Source organism: Salmo salar, chromosome ssa06, assembly GCF_905237065.1.
Source record: "Salmo salar chromosome ssa06, Ssal_v3.1, whole genome shotgun sequence".
NCBI lineage: Eukaryota > Metazoa > Chordata > Actinopteri > Salmoniformes > Salmonidae > Salmo > Salmo salar.
In genome coordinates, this window is record NC_059447.1 from 74362666 (window position 1) to 74381797 (window position 19132).

The 19132-nt window shown below is 42.6% G+C and overlaps 1 long non-coding RNA gene across 2 annotated transcripts in view; it reads right to left on the bottom strand.

Annotated features, from left to right (window-relative positions):
• Positions 1-19132, bottom strand: part of LOC106608060 (kelch-like protein 29) — a 271450-nt gene that overhangs the window by 223836 nt on the left and 28482 nt on the right. For both annotated transcript variants that reach the window (XR_006770316.1, XR_001329370.2), the window contains exon 2: positions 12332-12398. This is a non-coding gene — a long non-coding RNA (kelch-like protein 29). The remainder of the gene's footprint in view (positions 1-12331; positions 12399-19132) is intronic.

Below are 19132 nucleotides of genomic sequence, written 5' to 3' on the forward strand. Positions count from 1 at the left end.
TTATTTGAATTAAAATTCTAATGATGAACACATCCTCTGCTGCACCTTGGTTCCCTCTTCCAGACAGCCGTTACACAGCTTTTATTTCTTTCATCACATTTCCACTGGGTCAGAAGTTTACATACACTCAACTAGTATTTGGTAGCATTGCTTTTAAATTGTTTAACTTGGGTCAAACGTTTTGGGTAGCCTTCCACAAGCTTCCCACAATAAGTTGGGTGAATTTTGGCCCATTCCTCCTGACAGAGCTGGTGTAATCGAGTCAGGTTTGTAGGCATCCTTGATCGCACACACTTTTTCAGTTCTGCCCACAAATTCTCTATAGGATTGAGGTCAGGGCTTTGTGATGGCCACTCCAATACCTTGACTTTGTTGTCCTTAAGCCATTTTGCCACAACTTTGGAAGTATGCTTGGGGTCATTGTCCATTTGGAAGACCCATTTGCGACCAAGCTTTAACTTCCTGACTGATGTCTTGAAATGTTGCTTCAATATATCCACATAATTTTCCTGCCTCGTGATGCCATCTATTTTGTGAAGTGCACCAGTCCATCCTGCAGCAAAGCACCCCCACAACATGATGCTGCCACCCCCATGCTTCACAGTTGGGATGGTGTTCTTCGGCTTGCAAGCCTCCCCCTTTTTCCTCCAAACATAACAATGGTCATTATGGCCAAAAAGTTCTATTTTTGTTTCATCAGACCAGAGGAAATTTCTCCAAAAAGTTGTCCCCATGTGCAGTTGCAAACCGTAGTCTGGCTTTTTTATGGCGGTTTTGGAGCAGTGGCTTCTTCCTTGCTGGGCGGCCTTTCTGGTTATGTCGATATAGGACTCGTTTTACTGTGGATAATGATACTTTGTACCCGTTTCCTCCAGCATCTTCACAAGGTCCTTTGCTGTTGTTCTGGTATTGATTTGCACTTTTCACACCAAAGTACACTCATCTCTAGGAGACAGAACAGCTGCGTGGTCCCATGGTGTTTATACTTGCGTACTAATGTTTGTACAGATAAACGTGGTACCTTCAGGCGTTTGGAAATTGCTTCCAAGGATGAACCAGACTTGTGGAGGTCGACAATTTTTTCTGAGGTCTTGGCTGATTTCTTTTGATTTTCCCATAATGTCAAGAAAAGAGGCACTGAGTTTGAAGGTAGGCCTTGAAATACATCCACATGTACACCTCCAATTGACTTAGATGATGTCAATTAGCCTATCAGAAGCTTCTAAAGCCATGACATCATTTTCTGGAATTTTCCAAGCTGTTTAAAAGGCAGTCAACTTAGTGTATGTAAACTTCTGACCCACTGGAATTGATACAGTGAATTATAAGTGAAATAATCTGTTTGTAAACAATTGTTGGAAAAATGACTTGTGTCATGCACAAAGTAGATGTCCTAACCGACTTGCCAAAACTATAGTTTGTTAACAAGAAATTTGTGGAGTGGTTGAAAAGCAATTTTTAAATGACTCAAACCTAATTGCATGTAAACTTCCGACTTCAACTGTATATAAATTAAATGGTTTGCTTGGATTAATTCATTTTCTATCAAATCATTTCCTGGGAGGATAAGATCTAACCTCATAAGCCCGGTGGGCATCTAAGTATTGTCATAAGCCCATGGAAATAAGCATTTTAAACTACTGCAAGGTCATACTGTACAAAACGCCAGAAAGCTAGAGTACTGCCAGATAAGTCAGTACATTAATGTCTGAACTGGCACTGGTTGTTGAGGAAGCAGAACAGATTGTGCTGCACAGTTATTCTGCTCACGCCTCCAGCAGACTAGAGCCCTAAACAGCCAACCTCCCGGTCTCTGCCTCCCTTACCCACACTGCTGAACAGCAGTGAAAAATACCATATAACATCAGAAGTTCCTCTACATATGTAGGATAGAGATATGTGCTGGGTAATGAGTTGCACTCCGCAGTGGGACATTAAAACCTATGTCAAAATAAGGAGCTATATAATAACACTGTTGTGCAATGGGCCGGCTGATATTCAGCAATTATTTCAGAGTACATTTTCACTCAGTTGACCGTAAATGATAAAACAGTACATTTGAATCATTTTTCAGATAAGACGTCCCTCTGTTAGGGGAATTATTTCATTCGAGGACATTGGGTAGTTAGAGGAGATGTAATGAACATTTAGCAGCAGGACTGTTCAGAGCAGGGAAATCACTACCTTACCAGTGTCGGTCCTGCATGGATTAAACACACAGTCCTAATAACACTGCCTAATTGAGATAGAAATAGGTTGGCCCATTCAATGTTGAGAATATAATTATATAAACCATGTAATCTGAGGCTAGTAATATAACAAGAAAACGGAACAAAATAGAATTTGCTGTGAAAGTGGCAGCCACTTGTGCTTTACTTCCATAGTTTTTCCCATGCTGTTTTGAAAGAGCTTTACTATTATACCATCAAATTCATGAATTCATTTCAGATATAAAATTCAATTCCTGTTTATGTATCAATTTACTTCTACCAGCAGTGGCGATTTTAGCATGTAAATCTATACAACACAACACTAAACAATACATTAAATGCACTATAATGGTGACCACACCTTACCACTGCGACACCTGGCTATCAGCGGAGCCTTGTCTGGGAGCGAAACAGTTCATTCAGCCTCATTTACTGACTTATAAAGAAACATAGCTGATATGGCTGAGTTGCTTAAACAAATGTGGCGTCTACTGACTTTTGAGATCTAGAAACTATGGCATAAGGGGACGACGAGCGGATAAAAGGCAATCCGTTAAAGAGCAAGCTAGGACGGATGTAGTCAATATAACTATTTGTTCAGCATTTTCTAAATGTACCTCGATAGAATTCAGAACATGGGCTGTTCTTACAGTATTTGCTTTGGTAGCCATGCTGGTTAAGTGTGCCTTGAATTTGAAATAAATCACCAGCAAAGCACAATCACACCTCCTCTTCCATGCTTCACTGTGGGAACCACAGATGTGGAGATCATCCGTTCACCTACTCTGGAACTAAAAATCTCAAATTTGGACTCATCAGACCAAAGGACAGATCTCCACCAGTCTAATGTCCATTGCTTGTGTTTCTTGGCCCAAGCAAGTCTCTTCTTATTATTGGTGTCCTTTAGTAGTGGTTTCTTTTCAGCAATTCAACCATGAAGGCCTGATTCATGCAGTCTTCTCTGAACAGTTGATGTTGAGATTACTTACTTGAACTGTGAAACATTTATTTGGGCTGCAATTTCTGAGGCTGGTAACTCTAATGAACTTATCCTCTGCAGCAGAGGTAACTCTGGGTCTTCCTTTCCTGTGGTGGTCCTCATGAGAGCCAGTTTCATCATAGCGCTTAATGGTTTTTGCAACTGCACTTGAAGAAACTTTCAATGAAAAGTTATTGAAATGTTCTGGATTGACTGACCTTCATGTCCATAAAGTAAAGATGGACTGTCGTTTCTCTTTGCTTATTTGAGCTGTTCTTGCCATAATATGGACTCGGTCTTTTACCAAATAGGGCTATCTTTGTATACCACCCCTACCTTGACACAACAACTGATTTGCTCAAACGCATTAAGGAATGAAATTCAACAAATGTACTTTTGACAAGGCAGACTTGTTAATTGAAATGCATTCAAGGTGACTACCTCATGAAGCTGGTTGAGAGAATGCCAAGCTTGTGCAGCACCGTCATCAAGGCAAAGGGTGGCTACTTTGAGGAATCTCAAATGTAACAACTTTTTTGGTTACTACAAGATTCCATATGTGTTATTTCATAGTTTCGATGTGCTCACTGTTGTTCACTATTGTTCTACAATGTAGAAAACAGTAACAAAGAAAAACCCTGGAATGAGTAGGTGTGTCCAACCTTTTGACTGGTACTGTACACTTTAGTACTACTTTTAGTTGGTATATACATATATCTCCTTGGCATATTACATATTTTTGCAGCAGCATACAACACATTTTTGAACTCACCTTGTTGTGTGGTGCTCACTTGAACAGGAAGGTGGCGCAGTGGTCTTTTGTGGGCAAATTTTGTCATCAAACTTTGCCATCAACGTCTGGTATTCTCTGGATTTATGGTGCGTTCAAGACAACTGGGAACAAGGTTGAATCATGATGACGTCAGTGATCTTCACGTCGGTGCTCTAGAAAGAGGTCCGAGTTCCCGACTTCCAATTCTGAATTGGATAACCGTTCAAAAACGTATTTTCCCAGTCGGAGTTCCCAGTTGTCTTGAAATCACTGAAATTAGATTTCCCACTTCTGAGTTTCCAGTTGTTTTAAGAGCAGCAGATGTCATGCTGGATTGACACCATGGTCAATGCTGAATGTTTATCCTTTTAAGCTTGGAAAAGAGACCCTTAAACCCATACTGGGGACCACACCCCCACTCCACTGAATAGCAGGCAAAGTGATTACTTTGCAATGCATGCAGTTAGCCATTGATTCCCTCCAAACCACTAATTGTTGAATTTGCGACTTACAACTTGTGTAATGTTAATATCCAATGGCCGATGAGCACTGATGTTTTATCTATAATTTCTCTTCATATGACAAGGATTAAAAAGGGTGTGCCAGTAGATTGTCAACTTGATTCATGATGACTGCTAGCTAAGATTTTGAAATTATAAATGTTGACATCATCAGTCCAATCAAGCTGCTGTAGATATAACGTGATTTGACAAAATTATCTGTGGCCAATGACATTGAGCCTTCTTGGATGGGAACTTCTAATGTAACTATGACAGCACCCAAGTGGCTTGAATTGTGCAGCTCCACCCTTAGATTTGGCGGTGACGTAGTGTCCCCATGAGTGACAGAACACGGAGCCAATCACGGCCCAACTAGAGAACATTACCAACCCCTACGCTCTGCATTTTCCGCTGGCTGCCCCACCACCACAGAAAGCACTGAGCTAGGCTGAAGACACCTGAATTTTGGAGCTGCCTTACTCAAGAAAGCAAAAAAAAGAGACCAAGTATGTATGTGGCTTTATTAAAAAATGTTTTTACATTGTTTGCAAACTGATGTGACATGTATAATGCCAAAATAACATGCAAAACAGGCATCACATGAAGAACAAAAAAGTGCTAGAAATAAAGGGGGGATGCCACTGTCTACCAGATACCTTTAAATTAGGTTTTTGTGCATTAAAGACAATTCAAACAAACTACAAATGTTGGAAAACTACAAGGCTGTTCTAAAGAGGACTCAAGCAAACACTGGACAACTGGACAGATGGATGGCTGTTGGTCCCCGACAGGTAGAATGGCAGCTAGGGGTTCTCTGTGGTGTTGGTGTGTAATGCTACCAGCAGGGAATGCTAGTCCTCACAGGAGGATCTGGGCCAATAACACTGGGATGACAGAGCAACCTGTTGTCACTTTGGCAATGTAAACACGTTTCCCATGCCAATAAAGCCCTTTGATTTTAATTGAATTGAGAGAAAACAGGAAAGTGACACCCTATATAGTACACTTCTTTTGACCAGAGCTATACCCCATTCCCTATATTTTATTTAACTAGGCAAGTCAGTTAAGAACAAATTTTAAGAACAAATTCTTATTTTCAATGACGGCCTAGTGGGTTAACTGCCTTGTTCAGGGGCAGAACGACAGATTTTTACCTTGTCAGCTCGGGGATTTGATCTTGCAACCTTTCGGTTACTAGTCCTAAGCTCTAACCAGTAGGCTACCTGCCGCCCTTATTTTGACTAGAGTCCATAGCTCTGGTCAAAAGTACACTATATAGGGAATAGGGTGCCATTTCGGACACCAACTATGCATCAACGACACCATGGCTTTTCTGTGCTGTATTTTTCTCTTTCCTAATTGTTCTTGATGTGAATTAGCAGCGACATCAAAATGACTTCTTGGGGTGGTTGGTGATTTAAGTGCTCAATTAAAAACTACTACAGTACTGATATACAGGGCTTTGGGCACTTGAAAAACTCTAAATAAATAAATGCCCATTATCATCGATGTAAGCAAGCAATCACACTAGGTAGTGCATACAGTATTTATTCCCTAACAGCCACTTCCTCTTGAGCCACCACCATTATGGAGCCACAGTAGCAGAGATCTGGCAGCATATCTACCTGCCCACCACTGCAACTGGACATAGATTCCAGCGAGGAAATCAAACAGCGCACAACAGAGAAAGAGAAAACGGATCCACTCAGCACATAACACTCCACAGCTAGATACTATACATTCACACGTCCAGGTGTCAAGTGGATAGAGGTTTCTCCATTTTAGTTTTTCCCTGCTTTAGATCACAGCTATAATACACATTCAGCCATTGCAACCACCCACTGAAATGCACTTAAGAACAAAAAAACAAAGCAGGCAACAAAAAGTTATGCAACGTATATAGAGTAATAACTATGGATGGCGTTGTGGGTTTAGTTCATTTCCCATTAGATGGTGTTAATGCTAAAGCCTGGTATCTAACGGATGTCTAAGAGGCTGACGCTGAGGGTGATTCTACTCTGTGTGTTTCAGCAGTTCCTTCACAGATATTAAGCTCAGTGGCACGGGTGAGATGTCACGTTGACCCCTGCGGTGTGCTCTGCCCCCAGGGGTCTCCACTCCCCGCATGACCACCTGACGCCCCCCACTGGGCGCAATGTCTTAATCGCTCGGCTGAGAGACGGTGCTTCAATGTTTGTCTCGGAATCATCAGTTTGTCTGTGAGTGCGAGCTCAGGCTTCAAATTAGTGGAACGCTTTTATTATGACAATGGATGTGTAGGCAGGGAGAGACATTTTTACTGCTAATGACCCAGAGTTCACACACACACACACGATGTCCATGTCTTTAGAATCATTATATTTTCTGCTTAGCAGACAACTTTACAACAGACAACCCTAATGTTTTTCTGTCTATACAGCTAAGAACCTCACTGAGCTGAATGAAACACCCTTCCTAAGTGTACAGGAAACATACATTTCCACCGTCGTAAGCGGGTGAGGGGAGCCTACCAGAGTACCCCTAACTAACCGGAATATGCAGAAACCAGTACACCTCTAGCAAACCCAGGAGAGTGATTCTACTAGGCCGATAACACAACTGTCTGGAGTCACAACGCAAACAGAAACAGTAAGGGTGATTACTGCAAAAGATGCGTTGTCAACTCAGCAAAAAAAGAAACAGCCCTTTTTCCGGACCCTGTCTTTTAAAGATAATTCGTAAAAATCCAAATAACTTCACAGATCTTCATTGTAGTGTTTAAACACTGTTTCCCATGCTTGTTCAATTAACCATAAACAATTAAATGAACATGCACCTGTGGAACGGCCGTTAAGACAATAACAGCTTACAGACGGTAGGCAATTAAGGTCACAGTTATGAAAACGTAGGACACTAAAAGAGGCCTTTCTACTGACTCTGGAAAAACACCAAAAGAAACATGCCCAGGGTCCCTGCTCATCTGTGTGAACGTGCCTTAGGCATGCTGCAAGGAGGCATGAGGACTGCAGATGTGGCCAGGGCAATACATTGCAATGTCCGTACTGTGAGACGCCTAAGACAGCGCTAAAGGGAGACAGGTCGGACAGCTGATCGTCCTCGCAGTGGCAGACCACGTGTAACAACCCCTGCACAGGATCGGTACATCCGAACATCACACCTGCGGGACAAGTACAGGATGGCAACAACAACTGCCTGAGTTACACCAGGAATGCGCAATCCCACCATCAATTCTCAGACTGTCCGCAATAGGCTGAGAGAGGCTGGACTGAGGGCTTGTAGGCCTGTTGTAAGGAAGGTCATCACCAGACAACACCAGCAACAACGTCGCCTATGGGCACAAACCCACCGGCGCTGGACCAGACAGGACTGGCAAAAAGTGCTCTTCACTGACGAGTCACGGTTTTGTCTCAACATGGGTGATGGTCGGATTCGCGTTTATCGTCCAAGGAATGAGCGTCACACCGAGGCCTGTACTCTGGAGCAGGATGGAGGTGGAGTTTCCGTCATGGTCTGGGGCGGTGTGTCACAGCATTATCAGACTGAGCTTGTTGTCATTGCAGGCAATCTCAACGCTGTGCATTACAAGGCAGACATCCTCCTCCCTCATGTGGTACCCTTCCTGCAGGCTCATCCTGACATGACCCTCCAGCATGACAATGCCACCAGCCCATACTGCTCGTTCTGTGCATGATTTCCTGCAAGACAGGAATGTCAGTTTTCTGCCATGGCCAGCGAAGAGCCCGGATCGCAATCCCATTGAGCACATCTGGGACCTGTTGGATCGGAGGGTGAGGGCTAGGGCCATTCCAACCAGAAATGTCTGGGAACTTGCAGATACCTTGGTGGAAGAGTGGGGTAACATCTCACAGCAAGAACAGGTAAATCTGGTGCAGTCCATGAGAAGGAGATGAACTGCAGTACTTAATGCAGCTGGTGGCCACACCAGATACTGACTGTTACTTTTGACCCCCACCCCTTTTTTCAGGGACACATTATTCAATTTATGTTAGTCACGTGTGGAATTTGTTCAGTTTGTCTCAAGTTGTTGAATCTTATGTTCATACAAATATTTACACATGTTAAGTTTGCTGAAAATAAATGCTGTTAACAATGAGGACGTTTCTTTTTTTGCTGAGTTTATAACTGAAACATTACCGTCTTAGTGTGGCTTGGTTTAACATGGCTACACACACACACACACACCTCTTACTTCACTTTCCATCTCAATAGACAAGCATTGACCTATTTAATTTAGTTCATATTTGACACATCTACTTCTATTTACAGTATCTCAGACAAATTAAATACTGAGGTGTTTACTTTACGATCAAAGGAACGTCGCAAAGTGGTGAACCATGACTTGCTACCTTGTCGCAGACCTCTCTCCCCTCCCTCGGCTATGAAAAGCCAGCTGACATTTACTCCTGAGGTGCTGACCTGTTGCACCCTTTTTAACCAATGATTATTATTATCATCATCTACAGTATGAACATCTTGAAGAACTCTTATAATCTCCACCCGGCACAGCCAGAAGACGACTGGCCACCCCTCAAATCCTGGTTCCTCTCTAGGGAGTTTCCTAACCGTGTTTCTGCATCTGCATTGCTCACTCTTTGGGGTTTTAGGCTGGATTTCTGTATAAGCACTTTGTGACATCTGCTGATGGAAAAATGTCTTTATACATACATTTGATTGAAAGTTTAAACATTGACTATTTTGTTTCGATTTGCTTTATTTGTACATGACAATGTTATATTTGGAAGGGCTCCAGCTTCAATCTCCGCAGTCTTTTATAACCCCTCAACCCAAAACTAGGCAACCAGTTCTGCACCTGAGAGGTCCAGCCCCCCAGTGAGAAGGCTCTGGGGTTTGGAGGTGGATCGCAGTACACAGCCGAGTGAATCACACACACGTCCCCTACATATCCCTCGGGGGGCAGCCTGGTCACTTCGCTCTGGGATCAAAGGTGTGTGTCATTTTAATCAGGCAGCCCAGTGGGCGGCCCCATTAATTCAATTCCATTTCATCAGCGGTGTGTTGGGTCACCAGAGGGGACAACACATTCCTGGGGTTCTCTGGCCCAGCAGTAATCCCCTCTCTTAATGATTCGAGACCAGACACTAAACCCATCATTTCTTAGTGCCTGGCTGCAGTTGTTTTGCAAGATCTTTGTAGGGATGAGTTGAAAGACAGATTCATTAAGTAATTCAAGCAATCTGACCCACCACCAATTAAACCAATGGCATACAGTAGGTGTACATATACAAGCACATAGTACATGCAGTATTACATGATCAAGTGGTGTAATTTAATTTACCACTAGAACCGCTGGGCCGAGGGACCCCCCCCTTTCAAGCTAATGAGCAATCATTCGGACTTCAACATTCTAACAGTGTAATTAATACATGCTATCGCAAAAATAATTTATGAATGTCTTGGGTAACAGAATAAGATGCATTTTATTTCAAATAAAAATAGTAAAAACAAACCACTTAACACAAATTCAAGTGGCCAATCAATTTTATTAGAAACATAGGTGTTGGAACACGGTAACAGCTTATTTTTATAACGACAAAATTAAAAACAAAATACTACAAGCAAGACGCACAGTCAAATGACGAAAACATCAGTATACAGCCTGAACATCATTAACGGCAAGTGTGCTTGATAAAGGGAAAATCAACACAAAGCAATAATTGAATTATAATTAATATAAGTTGTATTTCAATTAGCTGTTATCCCTTGTCCTAACAGTCGACACAAATCTTTGTCACTTTCACATTTTGACATAGGCCTACCTTTGTTTGGTTGTAGTGTGTAACGGTCTCCGGTTTTCTCTTTGTGTCCCCATCGATGGCAACTGTCGGATGCATGATTCTCATGACAGAAACGTTCTTTCTTGCCTTGCTTTGGTAAAGTGTGAGTGTTGTCTTGTCATTCTTCAGCACCATTGTGGAGTACAACGGCTGTGCAGGTCCCTTATTTTGCGCAGAGGGAGAGAACTTCCGTCTCACTTTGCTCATGGTGCAAACAAGGCTTGTTTCTTTGCAAGCAACTTGTTCGCCAGTGAAGTATAGAAATTGTTCATGACATTTCTCCCCTTGCCAATGTAAGGTTCCACAAGCCTCATCACCACATTCTCTGACGCTCACTAACCTGCTGCCTGATGTGGATCTTTTCCCAGATATGGAAAACCTTTCAGCATGTACAATTACGCACGATCTCACTGTTTAGCCTGCTCCAAGTAGGTCAGCGTAGACTGATAAGACTGCTTGGATTCGGTGGACTGATATTGGGTACACACCATTTTAAGATTATAATTAGAATGGTTAAATTTCACAATTGGTGATTACATAATTATGCATCATCGTTCCCCACGCTCATCAACTCACCCATTCTCCCCATCATACTTTACTTAATGTATTTCATCTGTTGTTATACAGTATGGTGTGAAATTAGTTTCGGTATAGTTTAGGTTCAGATTCGAAGTAATTACCGGGGTGATTACCAAATGAACACTTTCAGCTGTCGGAGAAGGAGTGGAGCAGGCCCTAAAGTCGGGGAAAGGAGGGGCAACCATAAAAAAAAAAAATGACATGCTCTCCTAAAATTGGTTAAAACTCCAGTTTTGTTTGTGATAAAGATTCCAACAACGACAGTGTGTTATATAGACTTATTAATGAAAAGTCAAGGATGGAGGGGGGCATGACTTAAATGGCAGCGCAATACCTTTTATTTTTATTAATGAGGAGTCAAAATACTGTAACTGCTTCAGCGGTTCTAGTGTTAAGTCTAATTACCAAACTCACAGCTAATATTTAGAGCAAAACTCATTGTGCTCCTTATTGCTGTTCCAATACAGAAGATACAGCACTGGGTATTTGTCTGTCATTTTCAATGTATCTGACCCTGAACAATTACTTTAACCATTCAAAGCTCAACTTCAATAGTTCACAAAATGGCTCAAATATGTAATAAAAAAACGAAAAGAGAAAAAAAACGGATCAATTTATTTAACAATCCTCAAACACCAAAATAGAGCTACACTATGCAATTACCATCAGTCAGACATTTTCTGAGAAATCACCATGGATATTTCCATGTTAGTTTGAAAACGGTACAGTCGACTGCTTCAGATTACCTAGCCTCTTTTAGAATCCGAGAGGGAAACACTTACTCTGGTCTCTACCATGTAGGCTCAGCATTCCCCAACAGTCAGAATGTTGAACAAACGTCATTGACACTGCCGATTTTATCCCTATGTCAGAGGTGATTGGGACAAAATATCCACAGGGAAGTGTTATCAACCACACCTTCAGTATGCTGGTCTGTACATCAGTGTTTCGCACGTGACAAACACTTGCACAATATGGTCGAGCCTAATACAACGTTGTCCCACGCAATCAGCTGGCGAATTTCCCAATCACTTCCAGTCGATTGCGAGGAAACGTGCGTCGGTCGACTACGTTTCGTTACATTCGGCTATTGTTTATATATTGTGCATCACGTGCAATGCGTCAGGAGAATGAAAATATAAGCGGCAGAACCTACCGGCTCTGCAAAAAGTCAAGTAAACAACATTTTCCTGTGGACAGCTCATTTTCACCTAGCACCATCAAAAGGACCAACCGCATTGACAACCGGTAAAGTATGTATAAATATTCAACATTCTGGTTTGTAGAAACCCTTACATATTTTTTTAGGCAGACGTCTTTCAGATTGAATATCCATGGGGTAACCATGGTAACAGATGTTTAAGCAACAGATTTCCTAGTTATTTGGTATACAGCCTTTGTGGGTTGTTTTTCTCCTGATGTGATTAATTGTTTATTGGTACATGAGATAATGAGCATTTGATATCTTACCATACCTTAGGTCTCTGGTGGATGGCGATTCTCATCAGACAAATTCGATCTTTTGAGTATTCCCGTCTACACCTGCGAAAACAATATCAAAGTATTGGTGATTAAAGGGAAAAACACACACTGACAATTAGCAGCAGTCTCATGCCCCCATCATCCATCTATCCAAAATAGGTTTATTTCAAATCAGACAGTTCACTCACAAATCAAATAACATTTTATTGGTCACATACGCATGGTTAGCAGATGTTAATGCGCGTGTAGCGAAATGCTTGTGCTTCTAGTTCCGACAGCGCAGTAATATCTAACCATTTCCCAACAACTACCTTACACACACACACACACACACACACACACACAAAGGGATGAATAAGAATATGTACATATAAATATATGGATGAGCGATGGCCATGCGGCATAGGCAAGATGCAGTAGACGTTATAGAGTATAGCATATACATATGAGATTAGTAATGTAGGGTATGTAATCATTATATAAAGTGGTATTGTTTAAAGTTACTAGTGATACATTTATTACATCCAATTATTAAAGTGGCTGGAGATTTAAGTCAGTATGTTGGCAGCAGCCACTCAAACAGTCTGATGGCCTTGAAATTGAAACAGCTTCTGTCTCTCGATCCCTGCTTTGATGCACCTGTACTGCCCTCGCCTTCTGGATGATAGCGGGGTGAACAGGCAGTGGCTCGGGTTGTTGTCCTTGATGATCTTTTTGGGCTTCATGTGACATCGGGTGGTGAATGTGTCCTGTAGGGCAGGTAGTTTGCCCCCGGTGATGCGTTGTGCAGACCGCACTACCCTCTGCAGAGCCTTGTGGTTATGGGCGGAGCAGTTGTTGTACCAGGTGGTGATACAGCCCGACAGGATGCACCCAATTGTGCATCTGTAAAAGTTTGAGTGTTTTTGGTGACAAGCCAAATTTCTTCAGCCTCCTGATGTTGACGAGGCGCTGTTGCGCCGTCTTCACCACGCTGTCTGTGTGGTTGGACCATTTCAGTTTGTCCGTGATGTGTACGCCGAGGAACTTAAACCTTTCCACCTTCTCCACTACTGTCCCGTCAATGTAGATAGGGGGCTGCTCCCTCTGCTGTTTCCTGAAGTCCACGATCATCTCCTTTGTTTTGTTGATGTTGAGTGTGAGGTTATTTTCCTGACACCACACTCCGAGGGCCCTCCCTGTAGGCCGTCTCGTCATTGTTGGTAATCAAGCCTACCACTGTAGTGTTGTCTGCAAACTTGATGATTTAGTTGGCAACGTGCATGGCCACGCAGTCATGGGTGAACAGGGAGTACAGGAGAGGGCTGAGAATGCACCCTTGTGGGGCCCCAGTGTTGAGGATCAGCGGGGTGGAGATGTTTCCTACCCTCACCACCTGGGGGCGACCCGTCAAAGTCCAGGACCCAGTTGCACACAGAGTGGGATTGAGACCCAGGGTCTCGAGCTTAATGACGAGTTTGGAGGGTGCTATGGTGTTAAATGCTGAGCTGTAGTCAATGAACAGCATTCTTACATAGGTATTCCTCTTGTCCAGATGGGTTAGGGCAGTGTGATTGCGATTGCGTCGTCTGTGGACCTATTGGGGCGGTAGGCAAATTGGAGTGGGTCTAGGGTATCAGGTAGGGTGGAGGTGATATGAGCCTTGACTAGTCTCTCAAAGCAATTCCTGATGACATAAGTGAGTGCCACGGGGCGATAGTCATTTAGTTCAGTTACCTTAGCTTTCTTGGGGACAGGAACAATGGTGGCCCTCTTGAAGCATGTGGGGACAGCAGACTGGGATAGGTAGAGATTGAATATCTCCGTAAAACACACCAGCCAGCTGGTCCGTGCATGCTCTGAGGACGCGGCTAGGGATGCCGTCTGGGCCAGCAGCCTTGCGACGGGGCTGGTTCTTTTTGTAATCCGTGTTTGACTGCGACATACGTCTCTAGTTTAAGCCGTTGAATTGTGACTCTACTTTATCTCTATACTGATGCTTAGCTTGTTTGATTGCCTTGGAGGGAATAGCTACACTTTGTATTCAGTCATGTTTAAAGTCGCCTTGCCATGATTAAAAGCAGTGGTTCACGCTTTCAGTTTTGCCCGAATGCTGCCATCAATCCACGGTTTCTGGTTAGGGAAGGTTTTAATAGTCACCGTGGGTACAACATCACCAATGCACTTGCTAATAAACTCGCTCACCGAATCAGCGTATACATCAATGCTGTTGTCTGAGGCTATCTGGAACATATCCCAGTCCACATGATCGAAGCAATATCGAAGCGTGGAATCCGATTGGTCGGACCAGCATTGAACGGACCTGAGCATGGGCGTTTTCTGTTTTAGTTTCTGTCTATAAGGCTGGGAGCAACAAAATGGAGTCGTGGTCAGATATTCCGAAAGCTGGGTGGGGGAGGGCTTTGTATGCGTCGTGGAAGTTAGAGCAGCAATGATCCAGAATGCTGCCAGCTCGAGTCACTCATTCGATATGCTGATAAAATTTAGGGAGCCTTGTTAAAATCCCCAGCTACAGTAAATGCAGCCTCAGGATATATGGTTTCCAGATTACCTAGAGTCCAGTGAAGTTCTTTCAGGTAGGTATCTGCTTGGGGGGGGATATACACGGCTGTGATTATAACCTAAGAGAATTCTCTTGGTAGATAATGCGGTCGGCAAACCCATTGGATCTTGCAGTAAATTCAATCAAAAACATGTTGTTATAATCTTTATTGTGCAGTGCAGACAAATTAAAACCTGTGTGTGATACTATACTACAGCTAAACCTGACAGATAAACTGACCGAGCATGTGCGCGTGGACACTTGTATGTGTGTGTGCGCGGTTGGGTACGTGTGTGTACACACATTTAGAGGTCAATGTTAGACCAGACAGATAAGATCAGTGTGGAGGCATGGCAGGTATTGAATATGATCCCAAGGAGTACCAGGAACAACCGATACAGGTTAGTGGTGTTACTCCCCGGAACACCATCCAACGCCAACAATGAATATTACATTTACACCCAAATCAGTCTATTATGTTGCATTTAGAACTGAAGAACCTGATGTTTTAGAATTTATCACACAAATCCCATGCAAGTCATGGTACCAACAAGCGAGCTCCAAAAGTTGAGAAAGTGACAAATGTTTTGGCTCTGTACTTAAAATGATAGAATGACTGAGGTTAAAGTGCAGACTGTCAGGTTTAATTTGAGGGTATTTTCATCCAATTCGGGTGAACCGTTTAGAAATTACATCCTTTTTTGTAGTTCCCCCATTTTAGGGGACCAAAAGTATTGGGACAAATTCACCTGTGTGCATTATTTATTTTATTTATTTCACCTTTATTTAACCAGGTAGGCAAGTTGAGAACAAGTTCTCATTTACAATTGCGACCTGGCCAAGATAAAGCAAAGCAGTTCGACAACATACAACAGAGTTACACATGGAGTAAAACATTAAAGTAGTCAAGTTTAGTATTTGGTCCCATATTCCTAGCACGCAACGATTACGTCAAGCTTGTGACTCTACAAACTTGTTGAATGCATTTTCTGTTTGTTTTGGTTGTGTTCGATTATTTTGTGCCCAATATAAATAAATAATGTATTGTGTCATTTTGGAGTCACTTTCATTGTAAATAAGAATAGAATATGTTTCTAAAAGACTTAATGTGGATGCTACCATGATTAGGGATAATCCTGAATAAATCGTGAATAATGATTAGTGAGAAAGTTGAGGCATACATAACATACCCCCCCCCCCCCCCCCCAAAAAAATGCTAACCTCCCGTTATTGTAATGGTGAGAGGTTAGCATGTCTTAGGAGGTCATGTCCAAAATCATCTAAGTGACATTATTTAGCTACACTTTAGAATGATTTGGACATCATGCGCAAAAAAAATGATATAGGTACCATGACATGCATAGAATTTGTGCCACAAATGCTAACATGTTAGCATTTGAGAACAGTGTCAGGGAGAACAGTGCCAGGGAAACTAAACCAAAGCATGGTTTGATGTCATACACTACATGACCAAAAGTACACCTGCTCGTCAAACATCTCATTACAAAATCATGGGCATTAATGTGGAGTTGGTCGCCGCTTTGCTGCTATAACAGTCTCCACTCTTCTGGAAAGGCTTTTCACTAGATATTGGAACATTGCTGCGGGGACTTGCTTCCATTCAGCCACAAGCGTTTTAGTGAGGTCAGGCACTAATGTTGGGTGATTAGGCCTGGGTCATATTTGGCGTTCCAATTCATCCCAAAGGTATACGATGGGGTTGAGGTCAGGGCTCTGTGCAGGCCAGTCAAGTTCTTCCACACCGATTGACAAACCATCTCTGTATGGACCTCACTTTGTGCACTGGGACATTGTCATGCTGAAACAGGAAATGGCTTTCCCCAAACTGTTGCCACAAAGTTGGAAGCACAGAATCTTCTAGAATGTCATTGTATGCTGTAGCGTTAAGATTTCCCTTCACTTGAACTAAGGGGCCTAGCCCGAACCATGAAAAACAGTCTCCTCCACCTAACTTTACAGTTGGCACTACGCATTCGGGCAGGTAGCGTTCTCCTGGCATCTGCAGAAACCCGATTCATCTGTCAGACTGCCAGATGGTGAAGCATGATTCATCACGCCAAAGAACGAGTTTCCACTGCTCCAATGGCGGCGAGCTTTACACAACTCCAGCCGACGCTTGGCATTGTGCATGGTGATCTTAGGCTTTTGTGCGGCTACTCGGCCATGGAAACCCATTTCATGAAGCGCCCGACGAACAGTTACTGTGCTGAAGTTGCTTACAGAGGCAGTTTGGAACTCAGTAGTGAGTGTTGCAACCAAGGACAGACAATTATGCGCTAGGTGCTTCAGCACTCAGCGGTTCCGTTCTGTGAGGTTGTGTGGCCTACCACTTCGTGGCTGAGCCGTTGTTGCTCCTAGGCGTTTCCTCTTCACAATATCAGCACTTACAGTTGACCGGGGCAGCTCTAGCAGGGCAGAAATTTGACAAACTGGCTTGTTGAAAAGGAGGCATTCTATGACGGTGCTGTGTTAAGTCACTGAGCTCTTCAGTAAGGCCATGCTACTGCCAATGTTTATTTATGAGATTGCATGGCTGTGTGCTCGATTTTATACACCCGTCAGCAACAGGTGTGGCTGAAATAGCTGAATCCACTAATTTGAAGGTGTCCACATACTTTAAAAAAAAAAAAAAATGTTTAATAGTGTACCTTGTCCATTGACAGCTTAATGTTATTTTGGTGAACTATCCCTTTAATCCGCTGATAAAGCCAGCATTCTGTATGGGTGATGTAACTCCAAAATGTCTGTTGTGGAACGAACATAAACAAAGGTTCTGTTTGGTAAACAAGGCCATTTTTGACTAGTCCACGGTGGCAGGGTTTGAAAGCCAACACAAGGTGATCTATGATCTTATGGGTTCAAGATGTCATTCATCCCAGAGAGACAGGGGGATGGTAACCAGGGGCTGGTAATTGTTGGACACCAGGGTTTCTCTCTATGGCTAGATAAGTATTACATACACTCCAGTGATAGATATATCGATAGATGGATATAGATGTATTTGTTTTATCGTTACATATCGGGATATCATTTTATGATATGGTATCGTTTTGACAATATTGCTATATTATTTTTGCGCTAATTGGTTATACCCGCACCTAAATTCTAGTATTTTTCCTTCATAGCTTGTTCTCCATCTTTTTAAATTAGGGAGCCAATTTGTTTTCAGCACTTTTATTTCCATGACTGATCAAAATTCTTTCTTATGGCTCGGTCTTGCCCCTCTGCAGCAGACATATTGCTCACCATATGTTAGGAACATCAATTTGTAATAAAATCACAGTATCGAATAGCAATACATATTAGAATCGTGAGGTCCCTGGCAACTCCCAAACCCAAAATCTTAAATATAATACCATAACAAAAATAAATGCTATTTGTAATACTTTAACCTAAAGCATAGTTAGTTCTTATTAATATTTGTCTTCAATAATGCTAACTGATATTCTAATGGTAAGTAAACATTGGACAATCCCACTACCTAAAATGGTCATTTGTCTAAGCACATGGACCTCATTGTGTCTCATCACGTCCCCATCTGCTGTTCAAAGCCGTGTTTGAGAGGTTATGGATCAGCCAAGCTAAAGATGTTGGGGGTATTATCTTCTATTTGCCAGATCTCCATCTCAGAGAAACGATCCAATTTTCCTCAAGAGGGGCCTTTTACTCATACAACTGATAGAAAATGAAACAGAACATTTCCACGTGTTTCTTTGCCCCTTAGAAAGCACTGGCTGGCTGATTTCCATTATGATGATTGAAAGGAATTGCAAATTTACATTTTAGTCATTTAGCAGACGCTCTTATCCAGAGCGACTTACAGTAGTGAATGCATACATTTCATACATTTCTACTTGAGGAAATATTAAAAGGTGGCTATATAGATTTGGGTTAATATTTGTGTTTTGCAGTTGAATATATTGCTTCCGGTATTTCAGAATTCTTTTGTTGTTGCCCTTTTCTCCCCAATTTCGTGGTATCCAATTGATAGTAGTTACAGTCTTGTCTCATCGCTGCAACTCCCGTACGGACTCTGGAGAGGCGAAGATTGAGAGCCATGAGTCCTCCGAAACACAACCCAGCCAGGTCGCACTGCTTCTAGACACAATGCCCACTTAACCCGGAAGCCAGCCGCACCAATGTGTCGGAGGAAACACCGTACACCAGGCGACCAGCACGCACTGCACCAAGCATGCACAGCACGCACAGCACGCACTGCACCAAGCATGCA